Raw genomic sequence first — 20,391 nt, forward strand, 5'->3', positions numbered from 1 at the left:
AACTGCCACTGATCCATCTGCCCCCATCTCCCAGTAAATCCACCAGGGGGCAGGAATCTTTGGAGAGGGCCGTTTTGCCCCAAGTCCTCCCAAACCAGGAACCAGCTCTGGCTTACCATGAGCGGCCTTGAGCACACTTTGGTACAGAGCGCCAGGCAGAAAACGCAAGTGTAAATAAATAATTAATACATATAAATAATTAATACAGATATTAATTCAGCATCTGCAGCTCAATGTGCAAAATCAGGTATAAGCTACGCTTTCAGTATTTTACAAGAAGCAGAAAAATCCTACCAGTATGCCTAACTCTTTTCAAAGTGTATGACAAATATTTCAATTTATACTCTTCTTAAAGGTTTCATTGCTGAATATATATGTATATGTATATGTATATATTCAGGGTGATATATATATACGTCACCCTGGACCAATAAAAGCATATTATTCTGGCCATTTAGATGCTCCCATTTACAAATTTAAATATTACTTTAATTTAAAATCAGCCAGGATGCTTCTAAGTGGAAGGGAACGCAAAAGGTTACGAAGGTCTGATTTTAATTTGCACCACAAATCTATATATCGATCATGTTCTAAATAAAACATTTTGCTTTAATAATCTTAAAGGCATTTCCCTAGTAGCTTCTGCTGCTGAACGCTTCCAGCTAAACAGCAGCCTTTATTGGCTCCTAGCTGAAGCACAAACAAAGTATAAACCTTTGAGGCATGTGAAATTATACATTAATAATGAACGAATACCAAATTATAAACAGAACCTTTTGCTGTTCTGCTTTGGAATGCTGGAGCAAAATTGACGCAAGGAGGAACAAGGGGAGCTCTATTCGATGTGCAGATTTATGGGGACGTTCGCTACGCGCACAAAAGTCCAACTAATGTAATGATAAACTCAAAGCAATTTTAATAAACATGCATCAGAATAAAATGAAAAATTAATGTGTTTATAAATAACATATTTTGTGCAAAATACGCTGCTAAAGCCTTGGGTTTAATTGCACAAAGTCAGAAAATTTCAACGTTATGAATCCGGAGAATTTATCACTTTACATAACTACAGGGTTGCAGCTATAAAATGGTTTGCCCGCATGTGGTACAGAAATAAATAATGAGTGCATTAGGAAATGTGAATGCATTCATGGGCTCAGATTAAATTGTTTACATTCACGAATGCAAGAGCAGACTGCAAAGCTTGGGAACGTAGAAACATTGTAAGCTTCCTTAAGCTAAGACTACTGGTCCACCCAGCTTAGTACTGATCCCAGTGACTAGCAGTGACAATGCAGGCAGAGGCTTAGTCAGCCCTATCTAGAAACACTAGGAACTTAACACAGAACCTTCAGCATGCAAATCATAGTCCTTCCCCAAGCTTTTACAGCTGGAGCAGACCTTTCCAAAGATGGGCAGCTCCATGCATGGATATCAAAACATTTGGACGATCTGTGCACCACCAGCTTTGACACGTATTTTCTCTGATCTCAGATTGATTTTCGTCAATCTTCTGCAATCTCTAGGCTAGACTGTGCCGTGGCCTCTCACTTCACATCCACGTGCCCTAGAAAGTGGGCGAAAAATTGTAACAGTAAGTTTGATCACATGGAGAAGCATGGTGGCTGGGATCGATTGCACCATGCTACTAGTTGTGTACGCTCAACAGGGCTTTGAAAATCTTAAGTCACAGCTTCCAGTGGACGGGAATTTTCAAAAACAGTTTCTGATGCAACATGGGTGTTGGCTGCTTAATTATGAAAGTGAAAAATCCCAGGCTGTTGGTTGTGTACATGGGAGGTCCACGCTCTTGCTCTTCAGCCATTTCTGTTGCCATAACAGCACTTTTTGAAGCAGATATAATCAGAGGGATGGCATCACATGGAGAAACAAGCTGCTTTTAAACAGTATGAACAGCTGCTGAGTTTACACATGTTAACTCTTCAAGAATAGAAGTTGATGTAGAAGTTGATAAAATAAAATCTGTTTAAGCATACTGTATATCAAAGCCAGAGTTGATCCTAACTGAGGATAAAGAGCCACTACTTACAACAGGGAGGGAGAACCTGTGGCCAGCAATGTGTCGTTGGAGCAGGGCCGGCCCAGCCATTGGGCAGAGTACAGCTGCTGCCTCAGGTGGCAGAAGCCCTGTGGCGGCGGCAGTGAAGAAGTGACACATGCATTGGTGATGATTTGGGGTGAGATTGTGTGCATTTTGGGTGAGATTTCGCCCCAGATCAGCAAGACCTTGCCTGAGATCGACGCCAATGCTGGCAGTGCTTCTCCGCCAGTGACAGATGTGGCAGATTGTGAGGTAGGGAAGTAGCACAGTCGTAGTGGCAGCAGAGAGAGTGGTGCTGGCGGCTGCAGTAGCAGGTATGGTATTGGCAGGAGCAGCCACTGTTGCAGGGCAGGGTGGCAGTGGCGGAGCATATGCCTGTGCTGCCCAGGGTGGGCATGCTCCTGAGGGGGGAGGGGCACAGAGGGTGCCCTCCCACGTGCCACAGTTCAGAGTAGGAGGGGGCAGGGAAGCTGCTACTCACTCTCCTCCTGCTCTCCGAGAGCCAGTGTGGTGTAGTGGTTAAGAGCGGTATACTCATAATCTGGTGAACCGAGTTCACGTCTCCGCTTCTCTACATGCAGCTGCTGGGTGACCTTGGGCTAGTCACACTTCTCTGAAGTCTCTCAGCCCCACTCACCTCACAGAGTGTTTGTTGTGGGGGAGGAAGGGAAAGGAGAATGTTAACCGCTTTGAGACTCCTTTGGGTAGTGATAAAGCGGGATATCAAATCCAAACACTTCTTCTACTTCTCTGCATCCAGGTCAGACATGTCCCAGCAATGGAGCAGCTGCGGCCGGGTGCGCCTCGCTACAGCTGAGGAGAGCTGCTCTCTGCCGCCGGGTCAGAAGAGCTGCTGCCACCGGACGCGAGGTGTGCCACCCACTCACCTGCCATTTTGTAACCTCCTCCCTCAGTCATGACACCTGGAGTGGGCCACATCCACCGCATCCCGATTCCTATGCCTTATATTTCTTTATTAAACTATATTTCTTTATTTATTAACTAAATAAATATAAGTATATTTGTTAACAGTTGACAAGATTAGGCTAGATGGACCAATGCTCTAACCTGAAGCAAGAGAGCTTCCTTTGTTCACCATAATTTCTCCCCCACAAAACAATCTGATACTATGTGGTTCATAACGCTGGTGCCATCGTGGTTCAGCCATACTAATTTATGCATGTGCTGGGGTTGAAATGGAGCAGGTAGTGCTTCGAAGACTGTTTTGCAATATTGATTTTTAACCATGGCATTAAGAGAATGATTGATGTCCAATGCAAATGGGTATTTGGCATTGCCTTTTGATTCTTGGCTGAAAATTCAGACATATATCCATAGCAACAGAGGAGCAGATATCTTCGGGAATAGAGCGCTCATGATACGTCTCCTTCTGTGCCTCAGTTTTGTATGTCCTCAAGGTATTTCTTTGCCACAGTTTTATACTCCTGCATGGTTTCAATGATTCACAACAAGGCAGAGCAGGTAGTATCCATCCTGTTGTTTTGTAATCATGATTTTAAAATGAAAAGCAGCTGTCACTGGTAATGTCAAAGCACATTTGCATAGTCAGGACCCATATCTACTGTTATAATCAATTGCATTTATTATGTATTGTGTATTTTCTGTTTTTTATATTGTGATTTTATGTTGTGAACCACCCTGAGATCTACAGGTATAGGGTGGTATGCAAATTTTAACCACAACAACAACACAATGATTGTAAGCTAAAAACATCTGGCATGCTTACAATTGCCAAGCATTTGGGAGGATACCACTGGGTTGTTGTTTTTAAAATGAAGACAACAAAAACAGCCTACTTATTACCTAAATTGGAAAGTAGTTTTTAGACTATCAAATGTGTTTTATACTACTGTATAAATTCCAGAAAAATCAAGCTAAGGAAAACTACTAATGTCTAAGACACTAGTTTCACACAAAAGTCTTGTCCCACACCCACAGCCAAAAATCACATTTATCATTGCTTCTAGAGATAGTTCTAGAGATAGTTCTTCGATCAAAAAACATGTGGGGGGGGGGGAATTCAACCTACATCCCAACAGAAAAAAATTCTGTCCTTAATGAACAGATCTGATAGGCAGTCACAACATTAATCATCTGTCTATCACACATATCCAAATTTGGTGTTCACCTAATGTGATGTGCATACCATTTTATCGAGATTTTGAAATATTATGCAAATGAGCTTCAGCTCCACAGGTTTGGCTCAGAAGCTATAAGCATAAACTCATACTAGATCTGCAGGAGACAGGTATACAGTGGTATCTTGGGTTAAGAACTTAATTCGTTCTGGAGGTCCGTTCTTAACCTGAAACTGTTCTTAACCTGAGGTACCACTTTAGCTAATGGGGCCTCCCACTGCCGCTGTCCCACTGCCGCGCAATTTCTATTCTCATCCTGAAGCAAAGTTCTTAACCTGAGGTACTATTTCTAGGTTAGCGGAGTCTGTAACCTGAAGCGTCTGTAACCTGAAGCATCTGTAACCCGAGGTACCACTGTAGCTGCCTTTGTTTTGGAAGGGTATCTTTCAAAATGCCCCAAACAACGTCCAGGGATCAGATTCCTCTTTTAAAATGTAGACCTGTTGGGATTTTACAGCTACAAGAACCTATAGTAGACTCTACTTTAATTTGGTAAATTATTACGCTTCAGCAGCTCCAAGAGAAATATAAGCCATTAGAAGCATGCAGCACTTCTCCAGGGATACAGCACAATAGCACTCTTTCAGAGATGCAATCAATTCTCAGGAAGGTTGTTTCCTGCATGAATCCAGGCTGCTCCTTTAGAGGAAAAGCTCCCCATAAAAGAAGCAGGAAATGCATGACATGTTTCAGCAACTGGCCATTATAATTTAATGGAGCATTATTAAAATACGAAAAGAAAAAGTGCCACGCTTAGAAGGCCTTCATGTGAATTACCCTCCCTCCGTTTCAAACTGGAAGCATCTGAGGCACGTTTTTCATACACTTAGCATTTTCCTCCCTCCAGTGGGAAAACAAGCATTCAGTGCAATAGATCAACTGTGTTAGTCTTGTGGCCAGAGAGAGGCAGGAAAATAGGACACTCGGAATCTTAACTACACGCAATGCTAGCAGAGTGATTAGTAAATATGTTATTTTTAAAAAATTAAGTACCAGGAGTGCGGAGTGGGAAGATAGTGTTAGTGCACACAGGGAAGGCAGGTTTAAGTCTTCCTAGTAAAAATGGGGGCACCACACAGCAATTGGCATTAGGGGGGAAACTATTGTCCCCAATGGGAGCTTTCCCCCCTTAATGTCAATTGTTGCAAGAAGAGGATGTTTTACTGTGATCCTGGCTGGGGAGGGAAGACTTAGACTGCCCCATGCACTGCAGTGTTGATACCTATCCTTCCACACACACCCCACAAGCCTGTTTTTTTTTAAAGATGTGACTGCTAATCATGTCATTAATGTCACACATAGTTCAGCCTATGTGTAATGCAAGACAATGGTTAACAATACCCATACAGGCATATACAGAGTCATTTTCATTTTCAATGTCATACTGTACTTTAAAACTAAGGGACATTAGATGGCAAAAGAAGATGCATGTATACTTCTTTATCTTATTTTTAATAGAAAGGGGTTGGTTTTGTTAGCTGTTCCTATGAGCTTCCATGCTTTGGACTTTAATTAGAGCCACCAGCCATCTGTCTAGGACCATCATAGTAAGTATCATAGCTAATTGTTCAGCTGTGGGTTGGCCATTCTTATTACATGTACAGTGTCTTAGATAAGCATTTCACCCCTTTACTCACATACAAACAAATTACCAAAGTGGGTACTATGGGAAAGGATCAAACAACAGACCAAAACCATGTTCTTCATTTTGAGCCTGAACTGCTTTGCTTTCTGGGCAATGGATATTGAAAGTAAGGTAAAGGTAAAGGGACCCCTGACCATTAAGCGGACGGCTCTGGTGTTGCTGCGCTCATCTCGCTTTACTCCAGGTCATGTGGCCAGCATGACTAAGCCGCTTCTGGTGAACGAGAGCAGCGCACGGAAACGCCGTTTACCTTCCCGCCGGAGCGGTACCTACTTATCTACTTGCACTTGATGTGCTTTCGAACTGCTAGGTGGGCAGGAGCTGGGACTGAATAACGGGAGCTCACCCCGTCGTGGGGATTCGAACCACCGACCTTCTGATCGGCAAGCCCTAGGGCCAGCTCTGTGGTTTAGACCACAGCGCCACCCGCGTCCCTATATTGAAAGTAACTCCCCTCTATATGATAAGCATTTGATGAAGCTTGGCGGCTGAAGTGTTTCTGTGACACATTTAGCAAGCTGGTGATAAAGTCATCCTTAACAACACAGGGGCGGCAGGGAGTGAGGGAGAACAGCAGGGAAGAAATAAGCCTCCCTGAAGTCTGGTCTTTCCTAAATCATCCCCAGAATATTATCAAAGCTTTCTCACTTTGGCACATGTGTAGGTGGTTGACAGCTGCACAATACTGATAACTAGTTACCAGCATGGAGCTATTTCCACTGTATTTATTCAAAGGCCCCTAATGACAAGTTATAATTGGCCTATCTCTAAAAAGCATGTTACATGCATGATCTAAACTTCTAGTAATTTCAGAAACTGTATCCAAAAATAGCTATTATTATTTTTTTGGCCTTTTCTTCACTTGCTTCTGTTCTTCAATTGAAGAGACCAGCCCTAAATACACTTACTGGCTCTCAAGCAAAACGGCATAGGATTGCACTATAAATATGATTTGGCTAGATCTCTGGGTTTCAAAGCTAGAATGCAGCCTTAAGGAATACTAAAGCTCTCTTGACTGCTGTGTCATTTTAAGTCCCCATTAACTCACTGCAGAGTCACTTTTGAGCCTGGTCATCTGGCATTATGAAATCACTTTGGTGAGAATCTTCTTACAGGAATCCAAAGGCATTCCTTGTGAAGGAAATGCATCTTGTAGAGTCAGCAGGTTCTATGAAATGTCGACTCATAAGGCTGGTGTCCATCTCATTAATTATTTACCATTATTGGTTTGTTTAGTCCCTTGGCTTCTGTAAATGTGGTTTTCTGCAGCCCTAGTAATGCAAAATGGGGAAAAGGGACAAAAAGGAGGGTTCATAGGAGATATCTTGGGCTTAGGAATGTTGGGTATAGTCAGCCCCTTGAAGCAAACTGGGAACCTATGAGAATGAGAAAGAACTGGCATAGTATGCTCATATCACTCAGTTTCGTTTAGTACTCTTGCCAATATATTCTGCATTAATTGCAGTTTGTGGACCCATTTTCAAAGGTAGCCCCAAACATAATGCATTGCAGTAATATGGAGGGAAGACTATCAAGACATGAAACACTGCAACCAGACTATCACACTCTAGTTGGGTCATGGCTAGCATTTTGTTGGTGTTAGTACAGGGCAGGTCACAGGGCAGATTACAACAATTCAAAATTCAGTATTCATAGAATCTGTGAATTGTAGAGTTGAACGGGGCCACAAGGGTCATCTAGTCCAACCCCCTGCAATGGAGGAATCCTTTGCCCAACATGGGGCTCAAACCAACAACTCTGAGATTAAGAGTTTCATGTTCTACTGACTGAGCTATGATAAGAGCGTTTGAAACAAATTATAATCATGGAAATAGGGTTAGACCTGAAAACACATCTCACGTGTCAAGCTCAAATTCCCTAACAAAGCCTTTGCCAGTTACCCTATCGCTCCCCTTGGCCTGTTAGCGCACAACACACTACCCCTGGAGGACTTCACATGCAGTCTTCAAGTTGATCCTTACTTCCTTAACTCTGGAGTCCTTTTGGCTTCTCTCGGGATTGCAACTGTGGTCTTCAGCAACAACTGCTGCATCAGGTTTGAAAGGAAAACCTCTTGGATCCATGCCTAGAAATCAAGGGGCAAATGGAAGAAAACATGTGATAAAGAGAAGTGTGGACAAGCCCATAGCTTCAGCACTTTATTAAAGTCCACTATAGAGCCTTGCTCTCTTCTTAGTAGACCTCCTTGAGCTCTTCACTGGAATGATATCAGCATCTAGGTTGGAGCTTCAGTTCCTTTCAGATGTAAACTTCTGCCATTGGCCCTGGCTCCTGTCATGCTTTCCCAAGGCTCTCCTGAACCTCATTTAAGGTCCCTTGCTATTCCACTCCAACCAACTTCAGCTAGAACTGCTACTTTCTCTGATCATTACTGAACCTTGCTTTTTATTTGTACCAGCCAGGCTACTCTACCCAAATGCCTCCATTGGTGCTACACTCTTGATGCATCTTGTCACAAGGAAAATTTAATTTGGTTTGCCATTGCTGTTTACATGCTGAAGTCCCCTGGTAGTTCAAAACAGTAAAATGGATTGACTTACTGTCTATGAAGATCCAAGTACCTGTGGTTTATTATTGAGCAGCTGTCCAAACTCTGACTCAGTGTCCCCATATTTTATAGACAGTATATACAGGCTGCCTTAATTAAAAATTAGAGCAACTTCAGGCTCACATTCTTAGCAGAAAATGTTAAACAATCAACAGGAGGATTGCTTTGTTTAAATGGACTGGAGATGGCAGGAGAGAGAAGACTGAAACCCAGCTATAATGTACCTAGCTTCTTGCCTTAATGGTCTTGGGATTTCCCCCCCCCCCTTGTCAAAATGTATTTCATAATTCTGAAACCAAATACTTTATTTTCGGAAAACATATTGCGGTCATAATTACAGCAAGAAGACTCTTAAGAAAAGAAAAGAGATATCTGGAAAAGTAATCCAAATACTGAAATAACAGAAATAATACCGTCCCACCAATAACAGCCTTATAGCTCCTTAGAAGGCCAAGGACAAAATTACCACTTGATTTGGATAGAGGCGCAGCACAGAAACATTTTGTGAGAATTTTTCACCCAATTACATTTTGATGTCATAGAGTCATAGAATTGTAGTGTTGCAAGGTACCCCAAGTGTCATCTAGTCCAACCCCCTGTAATGCTAGAATCTCAGCTAAAGCATCCATGACAGATGGCCATCCAACCTCCACATAAAAATCTCCAATGAAGGAGAGTCCACAACCTCCCAACGAAGTCCTTTCCCACTGGCGGAGGAAGAGGAGTGCGGGGGGGAGCGCACCGCCCCCAGCAGCGCGATCCCATCAGGGTGCCATCGCGGCTCCCCCCTCCCCCGGTGCTGGGCACCACGCCCCCCACAGGCAGCACACCACGCCCTCAGGATGTGCACCAGCCCTGCCCCTGCCTGCTCTCCACCCCCCAGTGCCAGAGCATGAAGCCCCACCACTGTCCTTTCCTCTGTCCTATTAATTTACAGTGCTATCATATACATATCTACTCATTATTTCTAGGTGTGTGTGTGTATACATACCCTGCCTTTATCCCCGACAGGGACTCAAGGCAGCTTACAGATAAAATAGGAACAGCTAAAAACATGGTGGAGGGGAACAATCATTCTAAAAACAATTGAATATTTTTGGAATTAAAACTATATATAAATATTTAAAAAATCTAGAAACAGAACAGCACCAGTCATTTAGTTAAAAGCAGTCAGTTCCCAAAAACCTGTTGGAATAAGAAGGTCTTCATTTGCTGGCAGTTGGACAACAAGGAGGGAGCCAATCTAGCCTCTCTAAGAAGGGAGTGCCAAAGTCTGGGAGCAGCCACCAAAAAGGCCCTTGGTGGTGTACACGGGATTATAGCCTTAGAGTATCACAGAAAGACTAAAAAATGCTTAACTGCAGCTGGACTGAGATGATGTAAGCCTATTCCTTTCTCTCTTTTCCCCTCTCCAAGTTATTCCATGTATATACCGGTAAATGTACAATCGTAATAGGAACAGCATCATTAGCATTTACCGCTAGCATATACCAGAAGAGCATTCTTTGCTTTAATATAAATATACTGATTTGCACAAAATAAATATATATTTGTCTTTAGCTGCATATTCCTATGCTCTGAATACATCCTCTTTCATTATCTCTTCCATCTGTCAGCCAGCACATTATTCCTTCCCCTGTATTTTTGAGTACCACATTCAGCCTCACACCACACGACTGCCTTCTTAAAACAAAAATAATAATAATAATGCTGGGGTTTTTTTCCAACTAAGTCATACTCAAAGTAGGCCCATTGAAATCAATCTGCTTAAGATAGTCATTTCCATTTATTTCAGTTGATATATTCTGAGTATGGCTTATGTGGAGGTACCCACTTCCTATCTGCTTGTTCTTCTGTTTTCTTCTTCTAAGTGTCCTGATCTGTTTAAAGTTGCAACACATCCATAACATTCATCATGAAGATTGTTGCCACCTTGTTATATGACTTCATCATTATTAATGGTCCATAGGTTGTGAATGTGTGTATATTTTAATAAGCTCTTAAATGACAATTTTTTAAAAGAATCGTTTCAACAAAAAGAATAAATATAAAAATCCGCAAGCCAGTTTCTAAAGCACTCTCTAGGTGCTAATGTTATTGATGGGGAAAGTGTTGTCAGTACCGGGAAAATATTCGAGAATGGGGCTCTAAGGCCTAATTCACACATTATCTAGGCAGTGTGATAGCTATTAAACAAATGATTCCACATGGTTGGGCTACATAATACATACAGAGGGGGAAATTGGGCTTGGATAGCTCAGTCGGTAGAGCATGAGACTCTTAATCTGCTGGCTGTGGGTTCCAGCCCCATGTTAGGCAAAAGATTCCTGCAGGGAGTTGGTCTAGATGACTCTTGTGGTCCCTTTCAACTCAACAATTCTATGATTCTGTGGTTATCTCTGTGACAAGAGCCCCATTGGAGATGTGGTGATGCTTAGGAGAAAAGGACCTGTGACTGGAGGTGGGAAAAGCTGTCAATTTCATTGTTTCATATTTTTTTTCATTTTTCCAATCTTAAATCCAGTCCTCCGCATTTTTGAAGCAATTTGCTCATTTAAAGAAAAAACAATTCCACGTGAAAATTCATCAACATTTTGGTGCAAATTTCTCCTAATGAACACATTTTTGTATGTCTTTTTGGCTAGTATAGATATTTTTGCAACGCATATTTCCCCCTAATATAGTACATCTCCAATTTTGTATGTTATTTTCATGAATATATGCATTTTATGCTCCCTTTTACCTAATAACAAAATTTAATGGAATAATTTGTAAACAAAGAACAATGGTTCCAGCTGTTGACTTTTTTCACTTAGCCAATCACAAGATGTTTACAAAGAATATTTCTAAAATGCAGTACAAAGAATTCATGGCCCAGTTCAGTGTTCCAATCACCAGTTAAGGGCTGTAGCTCAGTGGCAGAGTATCCGTGGCATCTCCAGGTAGAGCTGGGAGAGAATCCTATTTCGAAAACCTGGAGAGCCATTGACTGTCACAGAGCGAGTCAGCAGTAAATCACTAAAGCTGGAGTTAACTCTTTATTAGCAAAAGCATGATCTTCACAGACTTGGCTGAGTGTCAGGTGTAATGAGCTCAATCCTGGTGGTCTTGCTCCATGGAATTAGTTGCCAAGACTGATAGTCCCTGCCTCCCCACTGCCATCTACGTCCCCTCCTCTATAGGATTTCCCCCAATAATTAGAGACTGTACCTCTGCTCTTTTCATGCCTCTTCTGGTTTTGGGAGACTGGGGGTGCGGGGGACTTGTCGCAGCAGGAGGGAGAGACCACTCTATCTCATCTCTTTCTCTTCCCCCCCCCTACTCACCTGTTTCAGCTTCTGCCTCTGATTCTGCACTTCTCTCTGCCACAGACTCTCTCAGCTCACTAAGCCCTGTTACCTCTTCAGCTTCCAACACCTCTTCCTCCCTGTCTTCTCCCTCTGCTCCCTCTCATTTTGTCTCACCACCTGTTGCTGGGTTCTGAGCCTTCTTCCTTTGGTGGTTCTCCAGCTGGTTTCTCCTGCCATTCCTCTGCATCCAACCAGTCCATGACACTGACAGTGTGGACAATTGCGAGCTAGAAAGACCGTCAGTCCATCTCAAAATAAGTCAGCTTCCTATGTTCCACTAGTAAGATGTGCTTGTGTCTTTTGTGCATCCCTATCAGGAGTCTAACTGCAATAGTGGGGGGAAGAGTCTGACATGACAAGCTTGCTGATGATCATGAAAGCAACACAGAGGCTGGTAGTCAAACGATATATTTCACTGCAAATATTTCTGAGCAAACTGTCTGCAACTATAAACGACAATCAACTTCCCAGAAATTCTGCATGCTGCAATTATCTCTTCTCTCAGACTCCTACTGTTAAAAAAAGCAGCTTTAGAAGTGCAAGCTATAAATTTCAAATGAAATTAGTACTCAAAGAGAAGTGCCAGCTTGTCATTCCTAGCAACAGAAATCCTTTCTGTTTTATATTCAGGCACCATAGATTAACTGTGTGCTGTTCTTTTAAGTACATCCAGACTCCCTCTCTCTCTAGGAATAGGAGAAGTCTCAGAAAGTGTGGGTTTTTTAGGTTCACCTTTAAATACAAACTCAGTTGACTTCTTCCCCATCGCTATGACTGATGTCCTGTAAGCCTTCCATGACAATGTGCAAAGGCCCTTAAAACCACATAGATACTGTTTGCAACAGCAGCAGTCTTGGTAGTCTATTGACTCCTTCATCTACGTACCTCCCACTGAATAATATGTTCATGGTGTCTCAGAGCTGCTTAAAAGAACAGATTGAATCCCGCTGGTGTCTGTCCACTGATGGAAGGCTTTTAGATCCAGTGGAGGTTTCTGTCAATTGAATGGTAATTTGCCTTTTCTACTGCAGTTCCCCATGCCACTTTCCATGCTGTCTGAAAGGCCCCAGCAACCCTCCAGAACAGCTATAGCAGACATAAAGGGTGACTGCAGGGAAACGGCAGATTATCTTGAACTTTGTTCTGCTGGTGGAAGGCTCTGCTGGGTCACAGTCTTCCATCAGCGATGGGGTACCAACTGAATACAACTCACATGCACCAAGTCTCTCTAGGCAACACTTTGACAAAACAAGCTTCTGAAAATGAAGCCAAAAGGTCCTGGGCCTTGGTGTGAAATCTGAATAATTTGGAAATACATTTCCCGCATTTTCAGGATTCTGTGACTTCAAATATTAGTGCTGAACATTATGCTGCAGCGTGGGAAAGATAGCATGAAAATCCTGATTTTAGAATAGTTCAGTTCTGCTCTCACAGCATTCTTAGGGGGACTTTGGCCAAGGGGAACATGTTTCTTAAGCAAGGTTGCCAACTGCTAATAAATTTGCTGACTGCCAGGAAGAAAAATGGTTGCACAAGCTTTTCCTGCCATGGAAACAACAATCCTGCCAGTAATTCTTTTCATTTCATTTCATGCCCTACCCATTGTTTGAGAATAGAAACCAAAGTGCAGAAATCAATATAATTTGAACAGAAACTCAGTTGCTCTTCTGTTAGCTATTAATTTATGGTAGGTATCTTAATTTTCAAGAGCAAAGAACATGGGTTTCATTTAGTGAATATGTGTACCCATTTAGGTCTCTGCCCGTGAGCAATTACTCTAGTTAGAAGGTTTAAAAGCACCACAGGGCAGCAGGCTATGTTGTAAAGCAGGTGTGGAGAACCAGTGGTCCTCTAGATGTTGCCATACTATATCGCTCCTACATCCTTGACCACTGACCATGCAGGCTGGGGCTGCTGGAAGTCAAATCCAATGACTTCTAGGAACACCAGATCCCTATCCCTGGTGTTTTGTTACCATTTTCAAAGAGCATATAATGATGGCTCAGTCTGAGTCCTGAATCGCAGAAGGTCCCTCTCCCACCAATAGACATACCTGCATCAGACAACCTTGCTAATTACCAGAACTCTAATGATCAATCCCAGTCTACCTTCTGCCTGCCTCTGCAGTAATCCGTCCCTTGCCTTTCCCCTTTACTCTGACAAAGCACGATTCCCACCTGCATTTATTGGGGCGGCGGCTGTTCTTTCTCAGAGAGAAGCTGAAGGTTTAAGGCCAAGGCAGCTCTTTCATTGATTTGTCCTGCAGTGTAAACATCTTCTTTGTTGTTTACTCTTGCAACTATATAGAGGAAGAAGAGAGCAAAGGGCAAGATGGCATCTCTCCACCTGCCCTTCTACGATATAAAAGACTGTTTCAAGACTAGCAAAAGGATAGTGCCCTCCCCCAACTTCCGAGGGCAGCAAGCTAGTTATGGGGCGCAGGAGAGGCCATGTGGAATGTACAGCTATGTCCTTCAACAGAAAGGTGTGACTATGGAGCAGTTTCCTCCCTTTGCCTAATGGTAGGTCTGGTCCTGGGTGCTCCAGCAATAACGAAAGGAAATGAATAGCCTATTAAATAAGGTATTCCTGTGCAGGAACAATAAGGGACAACTGAGGCTCTTCACTGAAGCACCAGGAAAGGCAAAGAACAGAATCCCTACATTTGCCCAGGGATGTAGTGGTGGGGGAGGTAGTTGCTAGGGTGGCCTGCTGTCCTACTTTACAGAGAACAGTCTTCTACTGAGACGCTGTCAGAAGATGGTCCTCCAGTTAAAGGGCTCTCTGCTTCAAGTTCTGTTTAAAGATAAAACAGCATAAGAAGAGAGAGCGGGGCCCTTGACATTTCCATCAAATTGCACAGCAGAGCTAGGTAACACACAGGTCTCTTGACCACAGTCTTCCCCAGTCTAGTGAGGTGTCTTGTATTTTGAGTTAAATTATACTACTTATTTCTAAATCTGCATCTATGCAGTAATTTAACAAATGCAAGTATCATGCAAATGTGTTGTCTTTAATGGTGATGGATGTCCTCTTTTTGACAATATGGATCCTCATCTCCTTCTTGTCTCTGTCTTTTATATTAGGATTCTTGCCACGTGCAGAAAAATGCACAGAGATGGTGATGGATTGATTTTAATAGTTTTTATGTTTACTGTGAAGTACTTTGTGATATATAAATGAAAAGTGGTATGTATTTTTTTCAAAAGAATGCAATAAAATAGGACCCATGTCTATGCATTGCTTCAGAGTTTAGTGTCTAGAGTCACAGAAATGTACAGTTTAAATTCCTTGGAGTCTACACTGAGACAGTATGACAAACACCTTGGAATAATATTAAATCAAGTAAGAAGACAACACAGCTTAAAGGGGAAATGGGTTCCCCCCCCTAATCCGGTCAGTTTTATCTAATCACTAGACCATGTATAGGCTACTTCCATTAACATAGGACTAAGCCAAGTGCTCATTTTAATTTAAATTACATAGTAAATGGAATGTCATCCCAAGGGTCTTAGTGGAATCTGGAAGGAAGAAACCATGTATGTAACATTTGTATTTCTGTTCTGGCATTAGATGTACGAGGATGGGGACTGGGAGGAGGGAGCGGCAGGAAGCAAAGCACAAGAAACAACATTGGGAAGAGTCTTTTTGGGTTTTGTGTCTAACATGATTCAGTTCTGATCCATTAATTCTGCACTCCTATTCATAAGCCCACTTATCAAAAAGTATGTTCCACTGAAATCAAGTTTAGTCATTGTGATCATTTATTTCTCTGTTACATTTCTATCCCGCCTTTCAGCCAAGGAGCTCAAGATGACAGTCATGGTTCTCTTTCTCCCCATTTTATCCTCACAACAACCCTCTGGGATAAGTTAGGCTTGGAGACAGTGACTGGCCCAAAGTCATCCTGTGAGCTTTGTGGCTGAGTGGCAATTTAAGCAGATGGCTGAGTCTGCATGTCCAGGGATGACTGGGATGGCATCCGATAGCGAAGGGCTGCAACTGCCACCCATTCTCTACTGCGGCCATTCTCTACTGTGGCCAGTGTCCATAACTGGTCATCCCATCTCTGTGTATTGGCACCCTCTAAGGATTTCCAATATATCACTGTTAGAATTCTTGCAACCATAAGTATCTTACTAGCTATATTTTTCAGCATACATGGACAACGACACTCTTTTACAACTCTGAATCCTGTCCTGGAGTCTGCTTCCCTCTCCTCTTTCCCCATAATCCCACTTGGCTTCTGTTAAAGGGGCAGTAACATATTAACAATTAATAAGGGCAAAGCTGAAGGCATAAGCTTTTATGCTTTAATAAGCTTTCTTTTCCCCTTGCTAGCATCCTAATTCAGAACCCATTAATAAGGCATGATTTGCACAGGAGGCCAATTGCATAGGTGACTGCTTGCATAGCAACTGCTATGTAGCAAGCGGTTTGTATGAAGCAGCTGACCTTGTGGTTATGTCAATGTTAAGCAAATCATCATATATGTGGCAAGCTACATGAGTAGATTTAACCAAACACTCCTTAAATTAATCCTACACGGAAATTTTTTAGGATCAAGGTCTGGGGCATAAACCTTGAATGACAAGTTAATGTCTGGGCTGTAGAAAGCTCAAAGGATTAAGAAGCTGGAGTCCTTTATATGTCATTTGACATCCCCTGGGCAAACGTTCCACATACAGAGAAGTAGCAGGAATTGATCCAAACAAGATTGACAGGAGCTAGCAAGTTTTCATTTCAGGCTCAGAGATGAGCTGTAGAAATAGTGGTAATCTAAAGCGAAGAATTTGATGTAATAGATTTTCCTGGGGCTAATATTTTGCTTTCTAAGGCTAAGAAATATGGAGATTTGATGGAGAGAGGAAAATATTCAGTTATACCATGGACACTTGTGCTGTGTTGAATATTGGAGTGCCAAGATTCCGTCACAATTATTTTGACACCATCTGCTAATTTTCTGAGCTTGCCATTAAAAATTGCCATCTATGTCATGCCCTATACACAGCTCTCTCAACCATCATTATCCTTCTTGTGATATTTCATTCCGAGCTCCCTTCCGGTTCCTTTCTCTCTCTCCATTGTGCTTAATTTGTCAAAAGCCTGGGAGAAGAGGAATGTTTTTGCCTGGCAAAACAGGAAGTGGCAGAAGTGGGTGGAGTACAGGTTTTACTCTTACTTTTGTACCATAGCATGCAAAAGCCAGAGTTTTGGACACCCACATCTCAATGCTGGTGAGAGGTGCTATCATAGTTCCAAGGACACATTCCACCAGGCAAAGTACCCAAGGAGGATGAAAACTGTGGTCTGAGGAACAGGTGCAGCCTGGGGAGATTCCAGGTAGGACAGATACAGAAGCCTGGGGTGCCATATTCAGACCCTGGACACAAAGTTACCTACTACAGATTTAAGGCTAAATCATCATAGCAGCTCTTCAGCCAATAAGAAGATTAAGTTCAGAAGTTATTTCAACCTATCTTTCCCAGATCAGATTCTCAATGTCAGCATCAAATGTGGGCCGCCAGATCACTATAATCAATTCAGTTTAACATTTTAATAAATGCCTTTTCTTCTTCAAATACTAGTGTAGTACTTTGAACTAACCCTGTCCCAAATTCCTAACTCTTTTTGCAGAGATGTCTTCTCGTAACATATCCCAATGATAAGTTGCTGCAGAACTGCTCTGCCCCTGAGTTTAGGGTTAATTTTAACTGTTTCTATCTTTTCACATCTCTTTTATAACCTCATTGTACACTGCTTAAAAGCTATTAACACTGTAGTTGAATAGAATTTAAAAAAACAACAACACTGGCATTAAAAAGCCTGTGGCCTTCAAGAAATTTTGTATCCCTAAACCATTCCAAAAGTCTAAGGTATCTCCATTAGATGAGAACTCTATGTATGCACATCAGGCAGTCTTGTTTTTGAATGATTCTTCAACACATCATTGGAATATGAAACTAGCTAAATGGTTTGTGGTAGCTAGTCAGTCAAGGGGGGGATATGTCAAAGGGATGATTTGTCAAAAGGACAAGTCAACTACATAGCCTATTTTAAAAAAAACCAACAAGACCTCATGGTCCCTTCCAAATCTATGATTCTGTGATTCTAAGATTCTCTGTGAAGAAAGGCTGGGGTATACTCAAACCATTGGACTCCCCACTTCTCACTCACCTCATCACAAAAAAGTATATTGTGGAGTTGGAAAAGGTTCAGAAAAATGCAGCCAGATTATCAAGGGGGTGGAGTGACTCCCCTATGAGGAACGGTTGCAGCAATTGGGACAGTTTAGTTCAGAGAAAAGGCAAGTAAGAGGTGATAGAAGTTTATAAAATTAAGAATGGCATGGAGAAACTGGATAAATAAATCTTTTTCTCTGTCTCATAATGTAACACTCATGGACTTACAATGAAGCTGAATACTGCAAAATTCAAGACAGGCAAACAAAGGTCTTTCTTCATGCGGCACATAGTTAAACTACAGGACTTATTCCCACAGGAGGCAATGATGGCTACCAACTTGGATGCCTTTAAAAGAGGTTTGGACAAATTCATGGAAAATACCTAGAATTCTGGGCACTGTAGTTTGCTATGGGTTGTTAGGATTTGTAACTTTGCAAGGGTTGAATTACAGTGCTCAGAATTCTTTGAGGGTGAGAATGTGCTTTAAATGAGCTTTAGAGGTGACGTGCGCTCACATCCTTAGCAAATGCTAAGAATTGCAAATGGAAATGTGCTAAGGTGTTCTTGTAGCCTGTGCAGCAATGTGTCATTATCTGTAACCTCTCTCTTGTTCAAGACAATAGCAGAAGGTCTATAAAATGTTCTGGTAATGAATTAAAATTTGTCTTATTTGTATAATCTTCATGTGCTGGGGCTGTCTCAATTTGTATACCATTGTTTTTTCCCACTTTGCATTTTCTTGACTTTGGGGGGAGAAATAAGAAATTAATCAATTTCATTCTTTCTGCAATCTGTTGCGTTTCCTAGTTCCCAACGGCTCCCCCTCCAACTATGTATTTTGTTGATTTTGTTCCTTCGTTTCTCTCCCCGATCCAATTCTTGGGGCGGGCGGGGGGGGGAGAGAACAATTTATATTGGATTTCGTTTCTTTAAAAACACCAGCATAATTTTGAAAGAACTGTCTTGCTCCATTTGGAATTATTTGGCATTATTGCCGACTTCTAAGTGGAAAGAAAATTAGCTCCAATGTAATCAAAAACAGAAAATCAATTAAGTAAATTTTTATTCATCTATCAGTTTTATTCACACTGTTACGAAAGGCAACCATACCAAGCTTCTGATTAAATAAAAAACTTTTCACTGAAAGAACAAAACTACGACCTTTGTTGTACTGAACCTACATTGTATTCCATTTTACACAACAATCTAACAATCAGAATCATGTTATCAGAAGAAAAGGAGGTTTGTTGCTGAACACAGTACTTATGCATTCTGCTTAATATTACTGTGTTCAGTGGTGTGGTGTGCTACACAGGGGTGAATAAAACATGAATAAAATAGGGGGGGAGTAAGCCCCACCCCGCTTAATCGATCACATGACACAGCATGTGCACACCATTTGAATGGCAATGCCTATCAACGGGGGGGGGGGGTACCCATGAAATAGGAGGGGGCGCAAGGGTCCTTGATCCCCTAGGACAGGGGTGGGATCTCCTCAGAGAGTTAAAAACTGGCAGTGATCCACAATTGTTCAGCTTCTTTGTGGGGAGCCAATGATCTACCGCAAACGTCCAGTGATCTACTGGTAGATCACGATCTACCTGTTGGACATACCTGCCCTAGGAGTTGGCTCCTATAGTGCTCCCCAATTATTTTCTGCAATGTACCTGTATTTAAGAGTTCAGTATTGTAAATGTTGGAAGTAGAAGGAAGGCCAGCCAGGGGCAAGAGAAAAGCACCTTTGCATATCAGCCTTTGTAAAAGGAGTCCATGAGATCAGCCTTAATGCTGCAAGACAAAAGGAGAAGCATGACTGCAATGTTAACAAGGGACCTTGTTTTTATACTGCCTGTTTTTTTTTACATTCTAACAAGCCAGGCTGTTCTGTCGGAACAACATCATTTTCTGGCTAATTAATCTATCAATTAATGTATAGAACCTTGTTCCTAAACAGTGACGTGTGTGACATGTGGCATCTGTCAGTGACCAAAGGCCATTGTGATGCAAAGCAGAGCCACAGACAGTTGTCACTGTGCTCTTGGCTGAATGACTGAGTGTTGACATTAGCAGAACTATATTCTCTCTTTGCTAACTGCCCTCCAGTCCTAGAGGGGAGAATGGTTTCAGAAATGGAGTGAATGGAAGGGGACAAGATAATCATTGGGGAAACTGAGCTCTGGGGTATTTTTCCAGACCAACAAGATATTTCACACATCCAGTGGCATGGAAATTCTGCAGTCAGTTACAGTGCAGGCCAATCTGCACAGATGCAACAAGCAGTGGCTCAGGCACAGCATTGTTTAAAAAGCTGCATGATAATATCCATATAAAACCTCTCTCTTCAGAGGGTGAACGTTGAGCTGGGCAGGACATGGCTCATTGATCAACAGCTGCTGCCGCCACCACTGCTGTCTAGGAGTA

This window comes from Lacerta agilis, chromosome 7 (genome assembly GCF_009819535.1).
Source record: "Lacerta agilis isolate rLacAgi1 chromosome 7, rLacAgi1.pri, whole genome shotgun sequence".
NCBI classification, from domain to species: domain Eukaryota; kingdom Metazoa; phylum Chordata; class Lepidosauria; order Squamata; family Lacertidae; genus Lacerta; species Lacerta agilis.